This window comes from Saccopteryx leptura, chromosome 1, assembly GCF_036850995.1.
Source record: "Saccopteryx leptura isolate mSacLep1 chromosome 1, mSacLep1_pri_phased_curated, whole genome shotgun sequence".
Lineage (NCBI taxonomy): Eukaryota > Metazoa > Chordata > Mammalia > Chiroptera > Emballonuridae > Saccopteryx > Saccopteryx leptura.
In genome coordinates, this window is record NC_089503.1 from 205,191,882 (window position 1) to 205,212,631 (window position 20,750).

Here is a 20,750-nt window from a genome sequence, read left to right on the forward strand (position 1 = left end):
TTAGAGCTTAATGAAGTAATCTTTCCATTCATTGTAAATGAATACATTTTTTCCCATATTGTTTTGTGACCAGTAATTATTTTTTTATAAGAACAAATATGCTAAGAAAAATAAAATCTTGTGAAGGGAGAAAGAAATGAGGGCTAAATAATTCTATAGCAAACTGAAACTTTTTATCTTTTGAATTACCACTTATTTTTAGAAGAAGAGACTTGGAAAAAAAGCTCTTTAAATATTTAGGTTTATATGCTTTTCTGAGTAGAAACCATTTCCGAAAATAGAACTTTAAAAGGGAAAATATTGATTTTTTTGTGTTTTGTTTTCAGAGATAAGAATCATTTTTTATCTTTAAATATATGTGCATGTACTTATATTGATCCAGATACTATTTCTCTTTTTTGATGTATTTACATACAAAGAAGATAAAAATCTTAAAGCAGAGTTTAAAAAGAAAAGATGAGGGGGAAAGGGAGGAAAAAAAGGCAGGGTGGGGAATATAGATGTCTCAGAAGACAAATACTTATTCCTCATTCAAATGTCTGTATCTGTCTACCAAGTATGTAGATTTTATAGCAACCAAAGCTGGAATAAAGGCTCCTTACATGCTTTAAAACAAGGGCATAAAACTTAATCTCATAGTTACCAAAACTCTCCCTGATTTCTTATGAAGCCAGCTCAGAGAGCCAACAAGGCTGAGAAGGGAGGAAAAGAGATAAATGAGAAAATCAGAGAAAGTGCACGTGCAGAAAGTGACAGGGAGGGAACCATTGAATTTGGGGCCGAAGTAAAGAGATAGAGACATTGCCAGAGATGGACAGAGAGGGGGTAAAAAGGAGTAAAATGTTCACACTGAAAACACATATGCACTTATATCTGACAGGTTCATCTCTTACTAAATGTGTAATGTTTCATGATTTATTTGTTTGAATATCACTTTTCATATGTAATAATAATAGTGTTGATAACAACTACTAAACGATTATTTTGAGAATTAAATGGTATAGGTATATGCAAGTGCCCAGCACAGAGAACATTTTAACGATACATTGTAAAATTATTTCATGTAATTGATGAACAGAAATGTCAAAATAATACCTAAAGCCATATTTACAAGAAGAACAGAGAGAAAAGAAACAATAATAAATGAAGATATAAAAAAAATCAGAGCATTAGACATATGAATAAAGAGAAAGAGATGCAAAATTAATTTTAACTCAATGGGGCACATTCTTCAAATCACAGAAAATCAATATCATTTAGCTTTATGGATGTTATCTCAGAAAGTATAAATTATACTGACTAAATTTTGGGAATGCACAATCTTAATGTCTGTTAAAGCACAGAAAGGCCAATATCAAAGTCATTTTAGCTTTTTTTCCCTTCAGTTGAAGAAAATAGAATTCCTCACAGTAAAAGAAAAAGTCAGCTTTGCAGAAATCTGCCAGTGAAAGTTCCTGTTCTTCAACCTGTGACCAGGAGTAGTCAAACAGTTAGAAGATTTATCTTTTTTCTTCTTGTCAGTAGGAAATTACTAACAATTTCTGCTCTAAGAATTAGAACATGTGGTTTGTGTTTTTGCCAAAAATGAAAATAATAATGTTTTCAAAGAGAAGCCTTCAAGCTATTTCCACCAAAGGCTTTTAAAGTCCTTTTTCATTTGTGCAATTATAAATTGAGATTTCAGTATTTAATTTTTGTCTTACAGATCAGACTAAATTAAGCAGAGAGCTAAATTGAATTCAGTATTCATAAGTTCTTCCTTCTCCATTTTAAAAGTCTGAAATTTAGTCCTTTTTTTAGTGTTTGATACTTTATGAATTGCTATTTAGTTCAAATATCTATCTACAAATTTTAGGTGAGAAACTATGTAAATAAATTTAAAAGAAAAGTTTTTGTTTGTTTGTTTTTTAGAGACAGACAGACAGACAGAGACAGATAGGAAAGTAGAAAGACTAGAAGCATCAATTGTTTGTTACAGCACTTTAGTTGTTTGTTGATTGCTTTCTCATATGTGCCTTGACTGGGAGGCTACAGCTGAGCCAGTGACCCCTTGCTCAAGCCAGAGACCTTGGGATCAAGCCAGAGACCTTGGACTTCAAGTCAATGACTTTTGGGCTCAAGTGATCATGGGGTCATGTCTATGATCCCAAGATCAAGCCAGCAACCCCGCGCTTAAGCTGGTGAGCCTGAGTTCAAGCTGGGTGAGTCTGTACTCAAGACAGAGACCTTGAGTTTCCAACCTGGGTCCTCAGCATCCCAGGTCCAATGCTCTATCCACTTCGCCACCACCTGGATAGGAAAATTCTTAAATGCTGTCATGTACTGAATAGATGATAAGGAAAAATGTTTTGATGATATAGAAGTAGCAGGTAAATGTGGAAGCACTGGTATTTTGACCCACAAAATATTGCATTTACATAAACAAGCACGCATATAGAACCTAATTAAGAATTCATTTCATTAAAGAAAGGTGCTAATTTTATTAAGGAGCATTTTGATTTAGCAATTCAGTTATAAGCTAGATATATGTTTTTATCAAAATCATAATGTCTGCTTTCTTGTTATGTTTTCAAACAGTTGTTTGTGATACAGCGTTGTGTTAGGACCTGTTCAAAGGTTATTTTGCCCAGGTTAAATATGCCACAGGGTTAAGGAGTCAGACTTGCAAAACAGTTCTTCTGGAATGGCAGCTCTGCCTCCATTTTAAAGTGGCTCCATTATATTATTTTTCACATCACCCTCATCATCATCATCACAATTAGATTTCAGGTCTGATACTAATTTAGTTAGCATCTACACTGTAGATGGCATTGTGCTAAGAAAAGGCAGATGAAAAAATAAATAAATAAATAGACACACAGGGATATAAATTCATTTTATCTTTAGTTCGAAGAGAAACAAGCAATGAAGGCAGCACTACTGTTTCCTGAATCGCTAAGCATCACACATTCTCTTTCTGAGCAGGGCTCCTTGCGCTCAGCAAGGAAAATTGAGTGCCATTGTCACCTTCCTCCTGCTCTGAGGACTTCATGAGTGAGCGGGGAAGGTGATTCATGCATCAGAGAATACCTCAACCACTAGAAAAAGAACTTAAAAAAATAAACACTTTGATTTCCCATATTTCTTTGGGAATACTTATCATCTAATCTAAAAGTGAGAGAAAATATTAAATTATTTAAGTGACCTTATTTGTGTATTTTTTGCTTATTCTCAAAAGTACTTTTGAGTTTTATTGTGTACCGTGCCCTATTTTCATTTTCTTTTATTCATCAGTAATAATACTGCTTTTCTACTTTCCATCTAGAGCAGTAGTTTGATATTCTACTCAGGAACAGTCCATTTGATCAGATTTCTCTCAACCTTTCACTCAATCAAGTGATGCTCTCATTTCAAAATGCTAATGTTGAGCTTTATATAGCAGTGAGTTGAGAACCTGTGACAATTCCATTTAGACACTGGTAAATATTTTAGTTTTTTTATTATTATTTTTTTAAAGATCCCTTATCATACAGCCTAATAAACAGTCTCAGCTGATAAAAGGGTTTGTCTTTTTTGGTGTGTGTTTTGGATATTATTTATCAGTATTTAGAGTCTATTTACATAGGCCCCAACAATCTTATGTCCAATCATATGTTATTATCCCAAAATAAGGACCAATCAAATCAATCAACCAATAAATATTTTAAATAGCTGATATTTTAAAAATGCTTTGTGGAAATAACTTTTTACACCCAAATGGAGGCATTCCTGTCTATGATGCCCATCAGCAAATAAAAACTTAGATAACTTTCATGCCCCTTGAAATGTTCCTCTTGACCAGAAATACAGTATATTCCTTCAGCCATCGCCAAACGCAAAGCCAGCCCTATGCCTTCTCAACCCGAATAAAATTGACATCACGGCTTAGGCTGTTTGGATAATTTCAGTTGTCTCTCTTCTTCTTTACTATTTATCCTGTTAAAGCTTTATGTCTTTAGACCATCTTGATAGTCTGTCAGTGGAGACTATTCAGTTCCTTAAGCATTAAATTGTTTGTATCACCTAAATTGTCTTCTTTAATTAACACTTTACAATTTTTAAATTTATAAACCTATGAAGTATTTAGTTAAAAGCTATATATAGTTCTTTCTTCTCAAGAAGTTAGAAATTTAGGGCATCCAAGTCTTTACTCTCTGTATACCATGATAGCATTTAGAACATTTTAGAGGTGTAGTATCTATTCATTTATTTATTCAAATCTTTTTTTTTTTTTTTTTTGGCCCTGGTTGGTTGGCTTGGTGGTAGAGTGTCAGCCCAATGTGTGGATGTCCCAGGTTCGATTCCCAGTGAGAGCACACAGGAAAAGCACCCTTCTGCTTCTCCTCTCTCACCTTCCCCTCCTGCAGCCATGGCTCACTTGGAGTGTGTTGGCCCCAGGAGTTGAGCATGGCTCCATGGCCTCTGCCTCAGATGCTAAGAAGAGCTCAGTTGCTGAGCAAGAAAGCCATGCCCCAGATGGGCAGAGTATTGGTGGGCTTGCTAGGTGGATCCTGGTTGGAGCACATGTGGAGTCTGTCTCTGCCTTATCTTATCTCATTGAATTAAAAAAAAAAACTTCTATGTGTCAAGTATTTTAGCAGAAAATGGGATTTTAGTAGTGAACAAATCTGAAATTTTTCTTTATAATGCTTATTTAGCATTTGATTTATTTGTGTTATAAGAAATCCTTATGTTATTTGAGTTCATTTATTATAAGCCTTTTAATTCAATATTAATTATATAAATCATCTAGAAATGTGTACATAAACTTTTTCAGTGATTCATTTTAACCATTATGCATTAGCGTATAAGTTTCCAAATCCTTGTCCTAAGACTGGTAATAAAATTGTACATTTTAGAAGTCAGCAGCAAAAGAAAGAAATGAAAGCAAACAACATTGCACAATACTTAATTTAATTTAATTTAAAAGCATTGTTCCTAATTGTGTGACTGTAATTATTTAACATCTTATTATTAAAGTGACTGTTCTTTTATGGTATAGATACTGATATACATAGTAGGTTTGCATGTGTCTATACATATGGCTGGCTACTTTATTACAAAAAATATTTTTTATTGAAATTCAAAGCAAATAGGTGTTACAGTAGTTATGTCACTGAGAATGACATAAATTGCTTTGTAAGGTAGAAATGAGTTTTTAAATGGAGTCCCACTGTAACAGGTATGTTTTATATCATTAATGCCATAGACATAAAGTTAAGGACATGTGAATATTTTTATAACTAAAATGACTGTTCAAACCCTAATAGCTTAAGTCAGTTTTACTGACATGTATGCTCAGGCCAATATTCTCTTACAATGATGATAATGTGGATGCTGGCAAACCAATCATATTTAATAAGGCATATGGCCCTGATGGCCTATTTGGGAGTTTGAATACTGGAATGTTTGGTTGGCACAGAAGGCTATGGGAAAATGCCAGCCCCCTTCCACACACATGAAAGTGCCACATTCACAATCTCTACATCGTCTGATGGCTATTACCGAGATGGAAAATAGAACAAGGTTAAATGTTTCTCTCTCAAATTAAAAGAACATTAAGCCAAACAAAAGGTCTGCTTATCCCTTGAAAGAATATCATTAAAATGATTTATGCAAAAGTACAAGATATTCTATTTCAACTAAAATGTTGAGATATATATTACTGGGAAAGTTGACCGTGATCCCTGCTGCTATTGTACTGTTTGGGAAATGTGAACAATCACCCCAAACTTCTTTTCTCGTAAACTACTGTATATTTTTACATTACAGGGATTTTTAAACAAATCTTTCTGGCAAGGTTTAGAGTGATCAGCATAAAAAGTGAATAGGGCCTGACCAGGCAGTGGTGCAGTGGATAGAGCATCAGATTTGGATGCGGAGGATCCAGATTGGAAACCCTGAGGTCGCTGGCCTTAGCGTGGGCTCATCTGGTTTGAGCAAGGCTCATCAGCTTGTGCCCAAGGTCACTGGCTCGAGCAAGGGATCACTCGGTCTGCTGTAGTCCCGTGGTCAAGGCACATATGAGAGAGCAATCAATGATCAACTAAGGTGTCGCAACGAAGAGTTGATGCTTCTCATCTCTTCCTGTCTGTCCCTCTCTGTCCCTCTGTCTCTGTCACACACACATAGAAAAGAATGAATAGGGGCTTGGCCTTAGACTCTGGTCATTATACACATTGCAAATGTCATGGGAGAGACCCCTTGAATCTATTTTATTTAAATGTTCTAAACTCCTTACATATTTCTTTTGTGTGCTTTGCCTCATGCTTCCAATGACTGATCAGATTACTTATGTTGGTTTTTATTTTAAACCCATTTGCTTACTTCCCCTTAATAATACCTTATATACTAATAAACTGTCCTCAGTGTTGCTCCCAGAACATGACTGTACTTTTCCCGTTTGTCCCTTTCTCCACTTATATGTCTTCCAGGTACTGTCTGGCCGGATGGAAGGCCCTGGAATAGAGTGGTTCCAGAGCCCAGCTCCCTTGAGTTTGAATCTCAGTTCTATTCCTTACCATCTGGGTGATGTGTCCAAATCTGCTTGAGCCTCAGAATCTTTGTCTACAAATGATAGTGGAAAGGTACAGTGAGGAATAAATGGGATAAATATAAGCAAATATAAATAATAAAAGTAATAGAAAAATCATCGAAGGCAGTTTCTATAGTAAGTCATAGGCTTGAATCATTGATGATATTCTGCTTTCCTTCAGTGTCCTAATCTGCATTAACCCACAGTAGTTGTGGGTTTTATTTTCCTGATTTCAACAAGAAGCATGGAATGTTTATAAATTAGTACAAAATGTATTTATCAGTGAAGAGATGTGAAGCTAATTGACCTTGAGAGAGAGAGAGAGAGAAAGAAAACATAATTTGATTTACTTTAATTCCCAATTTTGCCTCTTGTGAAATGTGGTTCAGGAATCTAAGACTATTTCATATAATTAAGATTTTTGCAATTTTTAAATCTGAAACAATAAAAATCATTTACAATTAACAAGCACTGAAAACTACAGTATAATGGCCATCAAAGTTTATCTTAGAAAAAATCTATAAACTGAATTTACCAATAATATACAGTACTTATTAAAAACAACCACTTTATGAATTTGAACTACTAATAAGAATATACAGTACAATTCAAATATATTTTTATATATGTATGTATGTATATACATATATATATATTTTTTTCTTATTTCTTTGGAAAGATATTTTGGTGTTCTAGTCAAGTTCCCACTCTATAATAGAGTGTTAAAAATTGGATGTTGCCCTCATTCCTTTACCCAATTTATTTATATATCCATTTTTCCTTGTTTAACATTTGCAATCAATTTTGTGTTTTTCTACTCATAGTTCCTAGATTTATCCCTTAGTGTAGTAACAAAATGTCTTATATTCCCTTTAAAGTCTCAGTTGCATTCATATAGCATAGAGCTGACTGATCAAGATATACTGAAAAAATAAAAATAAAAGCCATTTGTTTCAAAATGCTGTGACTATGTATTTGTTTGCCTACAAAGAACTGCTTTGCTAAACTCTTCTCCAGAGCTTCAAACTTCTGTTTTTTCTACTGCAGTCCTGAATTCAGCTTGGCGGGACTCTAAGCTAAATGGACATTTAAACAAGTTAGGACAGCTATATTAAAATGGAACCAGCCCAGAATCATCATGAGATGAGTTGAAAATACTGAGAATATTTTATCTAATGGAGAGAAGGCATTGTGGAGGGTGACTATACATCCCAGTTTTCCTGCCGTTGTCCAGGTTTATACCTGTTATTCTAGCATAATTTTTAATAATAGTCCTTTTACTCACAAATGTGTCTCAGCTTTGGTGACAAATTATATGGTAACCCTACTTATGAGGTACATAATAAGTACTTGAAAGTGCTTGAAAGATTGTCACATGGAAAGACATAGGGTCTGAATGTGTATGAGCCAGGGATAAAAATAGTTCAGTGAGTTGAAGCTTTAAGAACCCACCTTTTTGCATCAGTCTAAAAAAGATAGTTTAAAATTTGGAAATAGCTTCTTTTCAAAAAGAAGAAACTGCTGTCACTGGAGGTATTTAAATATAGAAAAATGATATGTCAGGTTTGTCAAGGGGTTTCAAGCATCAGATGAATGACTGGATTAAAGGATATTTAAGTTTCATTAAAAATTTTACAGTCTCTGAATAATACATATAAGAAGAATAAGAATAACACTATTTCTCGAGTGCTATCATCTAATTCTTTCTTGTAGTTTAACATTTCATTATCCCTCTAAATTTATGAGAAATGGCATTGTTATCCTTCCTTTTCCCCTTTGTTAATGAAGAAACTGAAAGTTAGCATGGTTAAGTAACCTGGCCAAAGTCTCTATCATTCCTGTATCAGTGATTGTTCTCAAATTCTGGCATTCTTGTTACCATAACTATGTTGTTTTCCATGTTTATTGTCATTAACATGATTAAAATAACATACCTATTTATAATATTGATATTCTTTAATGAGTATGCACGACATCCACGTACTCCGGTAAACACTTTCCACATCCCTTTCTTACAAGAACCTTATAAAGGATTTTCAGATTTTGTAAACACCATTATGTTTATTAATAGCAAGATCAATTTTTTAATATGTATAAGTTCTGTTTTAAATTTTACACATTAATTCCTCTATGTTTCTATTATACTTTTTCAGTTACTAGAGTAAGAGAAGTAAAATATTGTATATTCAAATTACTCATATGGATAGTTTACAAATCTTTAGCTTTAAAAATAAGGAAACAGAGTAATTCAGATCAACTAACCCCCCCCCCCCACACACACACACACATACACACACACAACAAATAACCCAAGGATGTCTGGGATACAGACTGGTTTAATTTTTGAAGATGGAAATAGTTACAACTGATCAAATAATGTATTTATCAATTTTTCTATTTCCCATAAATAGGTTAGAAGTGTATATTCTTCTCAGATTGCATACACATTTAGTGCTCTTGTTCCCCAGCATACTAAACAAGTATCTTTTATGTGGCCTCTCTTGTTTTGAGTAAACACTTGCAACAAACTTTTCATCTTTATCAGACAAACAGTGGCCTTTGTATTTCTAATCTGTCTTTGAAAATCTTTGGGAGTGATTCATTCTTCCTTTAATAAAGTATAGACTAGAGAATTTGCTTGGAGTACAGGGCACTTTTGGAAAAGAAATGCATTTAAATTATTTCCAAAGGAATTTAATTCTTTCTCTTGTAGAAAAGAGAGAAACGCCTCCCCTGATTCTAACGCTGTCCTGTTAAATCTAGTGAAGGGGAAATTAAGATCTTGACTTGAAGGCAGAACATGTTTCACATATCTACGCGTATATTATAGGTGTAAGTAATGTTGGATAGGGTGTTTTGAGGTCAATATCTCTAGAAAAAATAATAGACAATGTGACTAGATTTCTGTACTGAACCTTTCAGGGTGACAATAAGTTTGTCTGATTGTCTTTGCCAAAAAAGAGAAAAATAAAGAAGACAAAATAGTAAATTAATTGATGGAAAACTTGAATAGTAGGAAGAAAAAAAATAAAATATTGATGTGTGAAAATTAGAATAAAAAATTGTATTAAAGTTCACACAGTTTAGCACAAATATAGTGTGTTGAACTGTATTTAATTGACTTTTCAGTGAAATTCTTGTGACTAATGGATCCATTTATCTACTTTATAGATAAAATGCTTAGATATACAGTTAGATTAAATAAATCTCTCTGGAATATTATGTACCTGAAAAAATTTTCAAAAGGAAAATCTTTTTTTTTCTTTTTTTTTTTTTAAATTAAGTGAGAGGTGGGGAGGCAGAGAGACAGACTCTAGCATGCGCCCCGACCAGGATCCCCCTGGCAAATTCTACCAGGTCGTGCTTTGCCCATCTGGGGCCACTGATTTTTGCTCAGAAACTGAGCTATTTTAGTGCTTGAGGCTGACCTCAGTGCCTGCGGCCAAGTTGCTCAAACCATTCGAGCCATGGCTACAGGAAGGGAAGAGAGAGAGAAGAAGAGAGAGAAAGAGAAGGGAAAGGGAAGAGGTGGAGAAGCAGACGGGTGCTTCTCCTGTGTGTCCTGACAGAGAGAGAGAATTGAACCTGGGTCTTCAACATGCCTGGCAGACACTCTACCGCTGAGCCAACCAGCCAGGGTAGAGTAGACTATTTGATTCAAAAAACATGGACTTACATTAAAGACTGGCTTTTATTTTTTTAGAAATTAGTTTCTCTTTGACTCAGTATTTTTATAAACAAATCATTTTAGTTAAAAACATGAGAACAAAACATTATTATGCTCCCCTGGAAGCATGCTCTAACATTGTCATGTGTTTTATGTATCTATTTTCTGATTTTATGCCCACCTCTGTACAATGTAGCAGCACCTTGCGTGGTTCACAGTATCACTGCCGGACACAGACTGCCTCTTCAGTTGCCCTGATCTGGAGATCTAGTTCATGAATATTGTACTGACATTCCACTTTCAACAAATTGTAGAGGATCTCAAGTGCATTCAGAAACAAAATTTATGTGGGTGGGGATCAGTAATAGGCTCAAATCCTAAAAGCTATGAGCAAAGTAGGAAAAAACAATAGGAAGTTGAGTGGTAAATAAAATTGAAGGGCTGTGGTAGCTTTATCTAGAAAAGAACATGATTACTTGCAGTATCCCTACTTAACATTTCTACCAAACTCCTGATGGCTTTGCTTCTAAAAGTTTGATTTGACTTATTCATGTCTTCTCTGAAGCATCTCAAGAGATTATCTTGAATCTTGTGTTTTTCTCTCTCTCAACATGTGGCTTACTGGAAGAAGCCTCAGTCTTCTTATACCTGTGCTCTTACACCCATCATCAGTCATTTCCACCTAAACATAACACTGTGTTCTCCATCAAGTGCTGTTTTTTTTCCTTTTCTTTTTTTTTGCACTTTGCATGAAACTATCAAACTTTCTTTTTCAAAAACAACATACGCAGGGGTATTCATTACTCCACCAAAATAGAACTGATATTTTGGTACCCAGAATTCTCCATCTGTATGCCAGATGCTCGAAGCCACGTGGCACTGATCATATTTTAAACAAATAAATGTGGAATATGCAAGATGGGTAAAGGACAGTGTTAATGTTACACATGTGCCACTATTATTCAACAGTATATTAATCTTTCTTAAGATTTTAATCTTTCTTAAGATTTTTCTAAATATCATTTAGAAAAGAAGCTGTAATACCAGGGAATATATATATATATATATATAAATAAAATAACATATTTAACCTTTTAGTACTAATCTCATATATGATAATATTGGAAAATTTTTGAGGCAAAGAAAAATAAATACATTATTGTGTTGACATAAAACAAAACATAAAAAAAGGTCATTGAATTGTGGACACATTTTATATGAAGAATTGCCTGCTTGATCTCAATGAGATTTTTTGGTTATTTATTAAAATATGTTAAATTAGATAAAAAATATTTTTATAAATTTAATTTTAAAATTGTGAAAATAAGATCTTATATTAAATATATATCCATGTAGGTTGATGCAACTTCAAATTATTATAAATATATATCTATGTATTTATTTTCTTATTTTAAATGTTAAGACTTTCTTATGTTCTCTTTGTTGATATCAATAATAAGCATAGTTGTTAGGATCGATGGTTTATCCTATTTCTTGTATACTTTTACTGTTATCTGATTTTTTTCTTTCTTACATCAAAATTCTATTTAAATAATTTCTAAGTAAATTCCTTACCAATAACTTTTTTTTTTTTTGGAGAATCGCCCTTGGGTACTTGTTTATCCAAAATATTTTTACTTTTCTTGCTTCCTGTTTCTAGTAACTTTCAGAGGTTTCCTATTTTCTCGAGCTAAAACTCAAACATTCTAGCCTAGCTTCCATACTGTACCCGTTATGGACAGCAAAGTTTCTGAATCCTGTTTCTTACCATATCCTCAAATCATAGGCTACTTAGTATATGGTTGGTATCTCTCTTGCTTCTAATTTTGCTTTTGGCATCTAATAGCATGGAAAATACCCTCACCTCTCTTATACAATACTTAACATCACTGATGTCCATCATTATTAACGAATACTGATTCATTAATATTCAACTTTGATGTAATAAGTTAAAAATGAAGATAAATTTATTTGCCATCCCCTTTTTTATATGAAAAAGCTACCTACACACATATTGAAAGGTTTTTCTGACTTAAATATGCACATGTATGTAACATGTGTATGGAAGAGACATACAGGAATCTATACATTTCTGGCTGTAATAGTGATAGGTGGATACCGCATTTTAAATGTGTTTCAAGTTTTCTTTAATAATTATATAATATACAGAGAAAAAAGAGGATACAAAAATATGAAGAAACTGAAAACTTGTGAAATAATCTGTGTTTTTTTTAAGTTATTTGTATTCTGGAACTGTTCTTTAACTCCTCTTGTTTATTTTTCATGTACAAATCTGGTCTCCCCAATCAGATCATTAGGTTTTTGGCAAATTTGTATTTTTCTTAATATGAACACTTAAAAGTAACTCACAGAGAGTACCTTAAATCAAGTAAGAACTCAATAAAGAGTTTTTATTTGACACAACTTGACCTTGTCATTATTTTTTAGGAAGATCCCGCTATCAGTGTATATGAAGTTTATTGTTCTACCTTTTAATGTGTTACACCTATAGTCAAAAGCGCATCTCACTCTTGCATGTCACGTTAGGGAATTCTCAAATTCTCCTAATACTATAATTGAAAGTGGGCTAATAGAATATTTTTATTTCAGTGATAAACATATGTAGTATATATTTTTTTCTTTTCTTTTCTTTCTTTTTTTTTTTTTTTTTTTTTTTTTTTTTGAGCTGGGAGAGAAAGACAGGAACCTCAAACTGCTCCTGTATGTGTCCTGACCTGGGAATCGAACCGGCAACTTCTGTGCTCTAGGACGATGCTCCAATCAACCAAGCTATCTGGCCAGGGCTTGATTTTCTTTCTTTCCTTTTTTTATTTATTGATAGAGATAGAGAGAGGAAAGGAGGGAAAGAGAAGGAAGGAGGGAGGGGAAGCATTCCTTTGTTGTTCCACTCCATCATGCATTCATTGGTTGCTTCCTGTGTGTCCCCTGACCGGGGATTGAACCCATAACCTTGTCATTTTGGGATGATACTAACTGAACTAACTGGCCTTGGCCAGTAGTGTATTTTCTTAATATTTTTAAATTGAGAGACTGAGTAAAAAGTTAAAGAAATATCAATATTCAGATAACGATATAATTTGTGATACTTCTAATAATAGTGAACTTTTAATTTGTCCTTGGGAAATTTTTGACTACAAGTTCAAGATACTACATGCAAAATTATTGAGACCAAATATATGACAAATAGAGGTTTGGAAATAGGATACAAATTTTGGAAGACTTAGCAGGGTAGGTTAAAAAAATCAAAATATATCTCCCTTGAGGCCAGTTTTATGATATCATCCTCTCTCAGCGCTGAACTGGCAGCTCCATGAAGGCTGTCATCTTAACTGCTTGATCCTCAGTCTCTACCACTGTGCCTGGGTCATCTCATGCCCTCAAGCAGTATTTGCTGAATGGTAAGGTGACGAACTTTTTTACAATGAAAAGGAGGACAAAAATAAATTGAAAAAAACAATATCATAAATAAAAGAAACATTTATTCATTGCAACATTAATACACTATAATATGATAAATGCATAATAAAACATTTGTAATATTTTATATTGTAATTATGCTTACATGCCTATTAATTTTTAATAATAATTGTAAGAAAAAATCCTCACTTAGATACAACTACGTCACATCACACGCAATAGATCGACTGTGTTGATCGAATATGGACATTTACAGATTATTCTTCCAATATCAAAAAGGAGGACATGTAGGAGGATACTTTTTGAGGGAGGACAGAACTTACAAAAGAAGGACTGTCCTCCCTAAAGGAGGACGACTGGTCACCTTATGAATGAGTAGAATCTGGTATCCCATCATCCACAGGAACCCAGGGTGAGAAAGTAAAGATGGCCTTTTTTACTTGCTCCAATAGAAAACCATTCAAGGACAGCTATAGCCTTGTCCAGCAGGCATCCCTACTTTTGAGGTCATGAGGGGCTGTAGTGCAGTTGCCTCAAGGAAGGCTGCTGCGGAGACAGAGCAGAAGCCACAGAGGACCACTGTAAAGTACGTGTAGCTCTGTCTCTCTTTTGTTTGTTCAATAGCAAAAATAAACACAAAAACTCCACTAGAAGTAGAATGTATGGGTAACGCGATTTTTCCTGATGAAAAGCTTGGGCTCCAATCTCTCAGCAGGGGAAAATTTATTCAAATTTCTTTCTGTGTGGTTTTCTATACCATCTCTTTGAATCTCTCAACTTCTCAGAAAAAAAGTATGAAATTTCTTTCTTCCAGTACTTCTAAACATTCATTGAAGTTTCTAGAAATTTTGGTGAAATGGTATAAAAAGTAATTTTTCAAGTCATGTAGCAGATGCCTAATGATAAATCGAAGTAACAGTTTAAACCCTGAAATGCATGTTATTTGGTTTTAAGTGGCTTTACTTATTATAATGAGTTAAAATATGGAGGATCTTTTAATATTAACAGCAGGCTGCAGAAATAGGGACCCAAATTGGAAAACTAGAAAGCAGTTAGGCTTGCTATAGGAACAACATAAGTAGAAAAGATAAGGACTTCAATTATATCTCTTAAAAATTATCATTTTAAAATGAAAGTATATGTTTTCCAAATCTTTTTTCCTAGTCTTCCTCACCTTCAACTTCCTAAACTCTAATTACTAAGGGAAAAACTCTTGCTGTTGTTATCAACAAAATGCTTTAGAAATGCACGTTATTTTGTTGTTTCTGAGTTTGTACTTATAAATATGACAGGCTCTAACGATTCTGTCAAAAAAATCATAATTTAAATTACTCTTCACACATTTTAATGCTGTTCTGCATTGTTCTTAATGAAGGTCAGGCCTGTAAGATAATATGCTATTATTGGCTGAATTCTAGCTGTTTGGTATGCATTATACATTTGACAAGAATACAGCTTCAGAAGAAGCAATTCATTTACATAGAAAATGTTTTGCTATAAGCAAACCAAAGCGTGCATGCCTGCATTCAAATATAGAAATGTGTTAGTGAATTGATAGTTTTATCTTGTAGAAGATATATACATATATATATATATATATAAGTATATAAATACATATCTGTTGGTCTGCCTATCTATCTATCTATCTATCTATCTATCTATCTATCTATCTATCTATCATCTATCTATCATGTATCTATCTAGGTATGCACACTGTATATTCTCTCAGGCCCAGATAATAAAGATAAAATGTATTTTTTAATAAGGGTATTTGTTTGACATTTTACTTGAATTTTTGTTCATCCATTTTATTTTGGTGTATGTGTGAGTTTCATAGCTATTAAGTCACTTTGTTCATCAGTAGTTAACAGGGACACTATACTTAGCAGTCTACTGGCATTTTATCTTTTAAAAATGGAAGATAAGTTTCTTGGACACACAAAAAAGTTAAAGATAAGTTTTACTTATGAAAATACTGAGGTTTTGAGTCTCTTTAAGGTTTTTTTTGTTGTTGTTGTTGTTTTTTTTTTTTGTATTTTTCTGAAGCTGGAAACGGGGAGGCAGTCAGACTCCCGCATGTGCCCAACCAGGATCCACCCGGCATGCCCACCAGGGGGCGATGCTCTGCCCATCTTGGGGCATCGCTCTGCTGAAATCAGAGCCATTCTAGCGCCTGAGGCAGAGGCCACAGAGCCATCCTCAGCGCCCGGGCAAACTTTCTCCAGTGGAGCCTTGGTTGCGGGAGGGGAAGAGAGAGACAGAGAGGAAGGAGAGGGGGAGGGGTAGAGAAGCAGATGGGCACTTCTCCTGTGTGCCCTGGCCGGGAATCGAACCAGGGATTTCTGCACGCCAGGCTGACGCTCTACCACTGAGCCAACCAGCCAGGGCCTCTTTAAGTTTTTTAAGTAACAAAGTGGGCTAAGTAAAATATACCTTTAGGCTATGAAGAGGTAAGTAGGTTGGGCCCAAGTTACTTTTTTAAAAAAATTAAATAATTAGATTATGTACATAGTTTAAAGACATATTATGCTTTATTTAAATCTAATACTTCTTTTAGGGCATTTGAAGAAGTATGCCTTAAGTAATATATAATTTTTATGGTAAAACTGTGAGCTGCAATATATTATTTTTAAATTTTTTCTTTCTACTTGTAGAATAAATCTGAAAGTTGAATAATTTTCCGACTTATCTAATAAATATACAAAGTAAATCTGAGAAGCATTAAAATTCTTCAAAATTAAAATTGATGTGAATAATTAATTTAATTTTTCATTTTAACCCTTGGAAGTAGCTTACTTATATCAGGGTAGATTTTATAAATTGAATACTCTGAGTAAACACAGATACCTGAGGCCAGTTCTTTATTTCAATCACTTCAAATAGATCTTTCTCACAGCTCCCTGAATTTGTCTTTCTCGATTCATTTTGATTTTCAGAACAGCTTGATTCACTTCAGTGTGTCCTCAAAAGCATGGAAAGGTGAAATAGTTTTAACTTATATTCATTAAGGTCAATTGCAACTAAATAATCAGTTAATTGCTATATCTGATCCATGGCCACCAATGTTGATTGGCTTATAACTTTTAGTGAGAGAGAGGAAAGTAAAAACTCAAATTTAGATGCGATGGTTTAGAGAAAAGTTATTGGTAATAATAGCTCCAGTTCTCTACTTAGCTCAGGCACACAGGCCTTTGCAACTTCGGGAGATATAACAGTCCTCAGTACTGCAGAGCCTAACTGAGATTTGTGAACAAAAAGATAGAAGTTCCTTAAAGAACATTGTAAATACTATTAGTGATGCGGCCTGCTCATTCTTGTATGCTCTTGTCTTTCCCTTCATTGGGACATGTTACAATAGCTATGAGAGACAAGACAAATGGAAAATAACGTGTCTAAGTGAGAGTAGTCAGAGAGGATGTACTGGTTGCATCCTGCGCCTCAGACCTGGGGGCCCATGGGTCCTGAGAAGTAAGAGTAGAGTGACAAGTGCAGGCGAGGAAAGACACTGGGCAAACTTTTCTTCTTACAGTTTTGGAACAGGAATGAATAGTTTCAGTGTGGGACACAGACTTCAATCAGCTAATCTCGGATTTCTACCAACCCAATAAGGGAAATTAAAGGAAACAAAATTGGGATCTAGATAGAGCCATCTGTTTCTAATTGGATTTGGGCTGAAACATGGATAGGAGTGATCTGGAGAGCTTTTGAGCATTTGGAGAATTTTGTTTCCTACTTCTGGGGCCCCATGAGACGCAGCTCACATTTTGCTTATTTAGTTGCCTTTTCATAGGAAATCCACACCAACAGGCATTCAGCTCATATCCTAATTTTAGTAAAAAGCAGAAAAACTTAATGCTCTACATGCGTTACAATTGTTTTTATCTTTAGAAATGATTACTGAAAATTATACCTGTGTCTGGTGAAAAGGATGCATCTCCCTTATTTCCATTCATCCATTAGTTCACAATTTTTTTGGAAACCCTCCTATGCGAAATGTTTTTAAATATCCCTTCGTTTCAAAGAAGGAAGCCAAAAATGAATGTTAAGTGCGGTGTTGAAAATAGTACAAGTCTATAGCTGCCCTAGGTAGAAATCACCTCTTCAAGTTTAACCGTATTATTTTTGATCTTGTCAAATTTATCATCCGGAGCCCAAGTTACCAGGTGCACGTGGAGGCCGCTATTGACACATTCATCTAATTTCTTTTTCTCCTGCCATCCCGGAATTCTGACGGCTCTTCGGTTCCAGGCTGCACTGAGATGGATCCCGGAGCTCTCCGCCCCAGCCCCCTTGCCCCGGGCAGGCCTGGAGGCGAGACCCTCCTGCCGATTCCTGGAAACGCTCTGACAAAATCTGTCTTCCGGTGGTTTTACGTCCTCACAACCTGTTTCATGCTCACTTCCTTCGTCTGGCCGCTGGATGTTTCATTTTAAAGCGAACGGGCGCGTGTGTGCTGTCAGCCTCCACTAGTCATGGGTTCTCGGGCTGCCGTGTTCCCAGCGAGGCAGGCAGGAGCCCACTCCCGGGCAGCGGGCACTCGTGTTTTCCTCTTTTCGTGCCCTGGCCTCTGCTTAGGTTGGAGAACACAGAGTGATCATATTCCCTGACTTTCTGTTTTATCAACCATTTCTCCTTATAAACACATATGTGTGTTGTAAGCGATGGATGTTCACTATGCGTACACACAGAAATCTTGTCGTTAAAGAGAAATATTAGATCTCATTTTAGGTGCATCAAGCAGGCTCTGTTAGGAGGAGTTCTGGAATTTATCCCCCATGTCTGGGCAAGAGAGGCAAGCAGAGGTCCCATGCGTGGTTCCTAGTGTGTGCGGGCCCAGGGTCCCCGGATCTCGTTCCTGCCGTGGAACCTGGAGCTAGTTATTGCAGTGTTCTCTCCATTTCTCCATTTGGACGGAAAACTACCAACCTCCAAAGAGGAGAATGAAAAGGAAGTTGAGGTAAAGCACTGAAGCTAGTCACTGGCAAGCACTGAAGCTAGTCACTGGCACGTATCCAGCGTTCAATAAATGTTAGAGACGACGCTGCCAACAGATGCGTGCTGACCTCTGACCGAGGGCGTCATGGCCGGATGCTCTCCGATGACATGCACCGTCCGGGGATCACACCTGTCTTTTCCGGTGCCTAGAACAAGGCTGAGACATATCATTTGTATTTGAAACGTATTTTGTGATTGATTAAGAGAACAGACAAGGGATGCTTATCTGAAAGTGTATGTATATGTCCTTGGTGGAGTTACACTCAGATGACCTTAAGATCTGAGGAGATGTAATACTGTGAGCAGGACATGTGTGCAAGAACCATAGGCCTGGAATCCTGACCTTGTCTCCGTTGCAAAATCTAAGTTAAGGTACTTAACACCCCTCCAACTCTGCTTTTTATTCTAGATTCTGCTGATTTTGTTGAAATAAGTATATAATTATAAAAATCCTAATTGATTTCTGATAAACTAGAGAAAAAGAACTCCTTTTTTTCCCACCACTTAACCTGCTTGCCAACACTTTTATAGTACCCCCCCAATCAAAAAGTCTCTTAAGATTGTATATCTAAATCGCCTGACCTGGCAGTGGCACAGTGGATAGAGCATTGGATTGGGATGCAGAGGACCCAGGTTCGAGACCCCGAGGTCACCAGCTTGAGTGCAGGCTCATCCGGTTTGAGCAAAGCTCACCAGCTTGGACGCAAGGTCGCTGGCTCGAGCAAGGGGTCACTCGGTCTGCTGTAGCCCCATGGTCAAGGCACATATGAGAAAGCAATCAATGAACAACTAAGGTGTCCCAATGAAAAACTGATGATTGATGCTTCTCATATCTGCGTTCCTGTCTGTCTGTCCCTATCTATCCCTCTCTCTCTGTCTCTGTAAAAAAAAAAAAAAAAAAGATTGTATAAATCACACATCCCCTTGCGTTTATCCACCTTGTAAGATCTAGGTTAAGATAGATTTGATTTCTGGTTCCCTGCCCTTCTCTAGAAAGGCCTCAAGTTCTTCCTAGAAATTCTGCAAATTCCTCAAACCGTTCTGCTGTTTCCACCCCTTCTTGCTTGTGTGCTCCTGTTTCCAGTCACGTGCGCGCACCTGTGGCTTCCTCTGTGTTTCTGTGTCAACCCCAACACTGTCTCACCCCTTCTTCTAAATTTCCCTTGAAGCCTAACCACGTGAGGCTTTTGTGAGACTGTTCAAAAATGTTAAAGTGGTTAGACGCATTGATCACTTATAATGGGAACACAAGCTACTTAATGTTTAATATTTGATTGTCTCTGTTCAAAAAAAATCTTGGTATTTTTTATTGAACTCAGTGAATCATTTCAGCTTTCTTATTCTCCCCATCCCAAATCCCTTGTCCCTGGAAATGTCTATAGATGGAATCATGTCTTCAGAGTCTTTTCTCCTGCTATTCCATCTTCACAATCCCGTTCCCTGCTCCCCCAAGCTCTTTTTCAAGATCCTTTCCTAAAAATGACATTGTTTTCTCACTAATTTTTTTTGTGTCAGTAAGTTATCACCTCTGATATTTCATCATGCACACTCAGTTTTCTGTCCCGATGAGATCTGAGAAAAAGTGATGTGTTCTACCTCCTTGTTTTGTCTTAATGTGAATGGCTGTGATTTCTCCTCCTTTACCTTTTCTCCTTCCTGCATTCTCATTGACAGCTGTTGTGGCCATCTGTCTTCGACGACACAAATAAGGGTTGACTGGCAAGGAGATAGAAGAATCTTGAACTCTGGTGCTTTGAAAAAGCAGGACCATGTACCACATAAACTTGGACTTTCTTGTGAAAAAGAATAGGCTTCTCTTTTAGTTGATTTATTATTAATTTGGGTCTCTATTACATGTAGTGAACTTCTATCTTAACTAATAAACCACTTTCTAAAGAGCAAGGCGTTTCAAGCACAAGGGCCAATATGACAGTCACAGGCTGTTTGCTTTGGCCATTGTTGCATCCTTTCTTTAAGGCGATCAGCTAAGATTTCCCAGTTGCTTGAGTGAATGTGGTGCCTGGGTGGTGGGGGAGACAGAGATTGTAGCTCGGTGGCTCATGGTCAAACCCTCAGTCTACGTTAGAGCACAACACA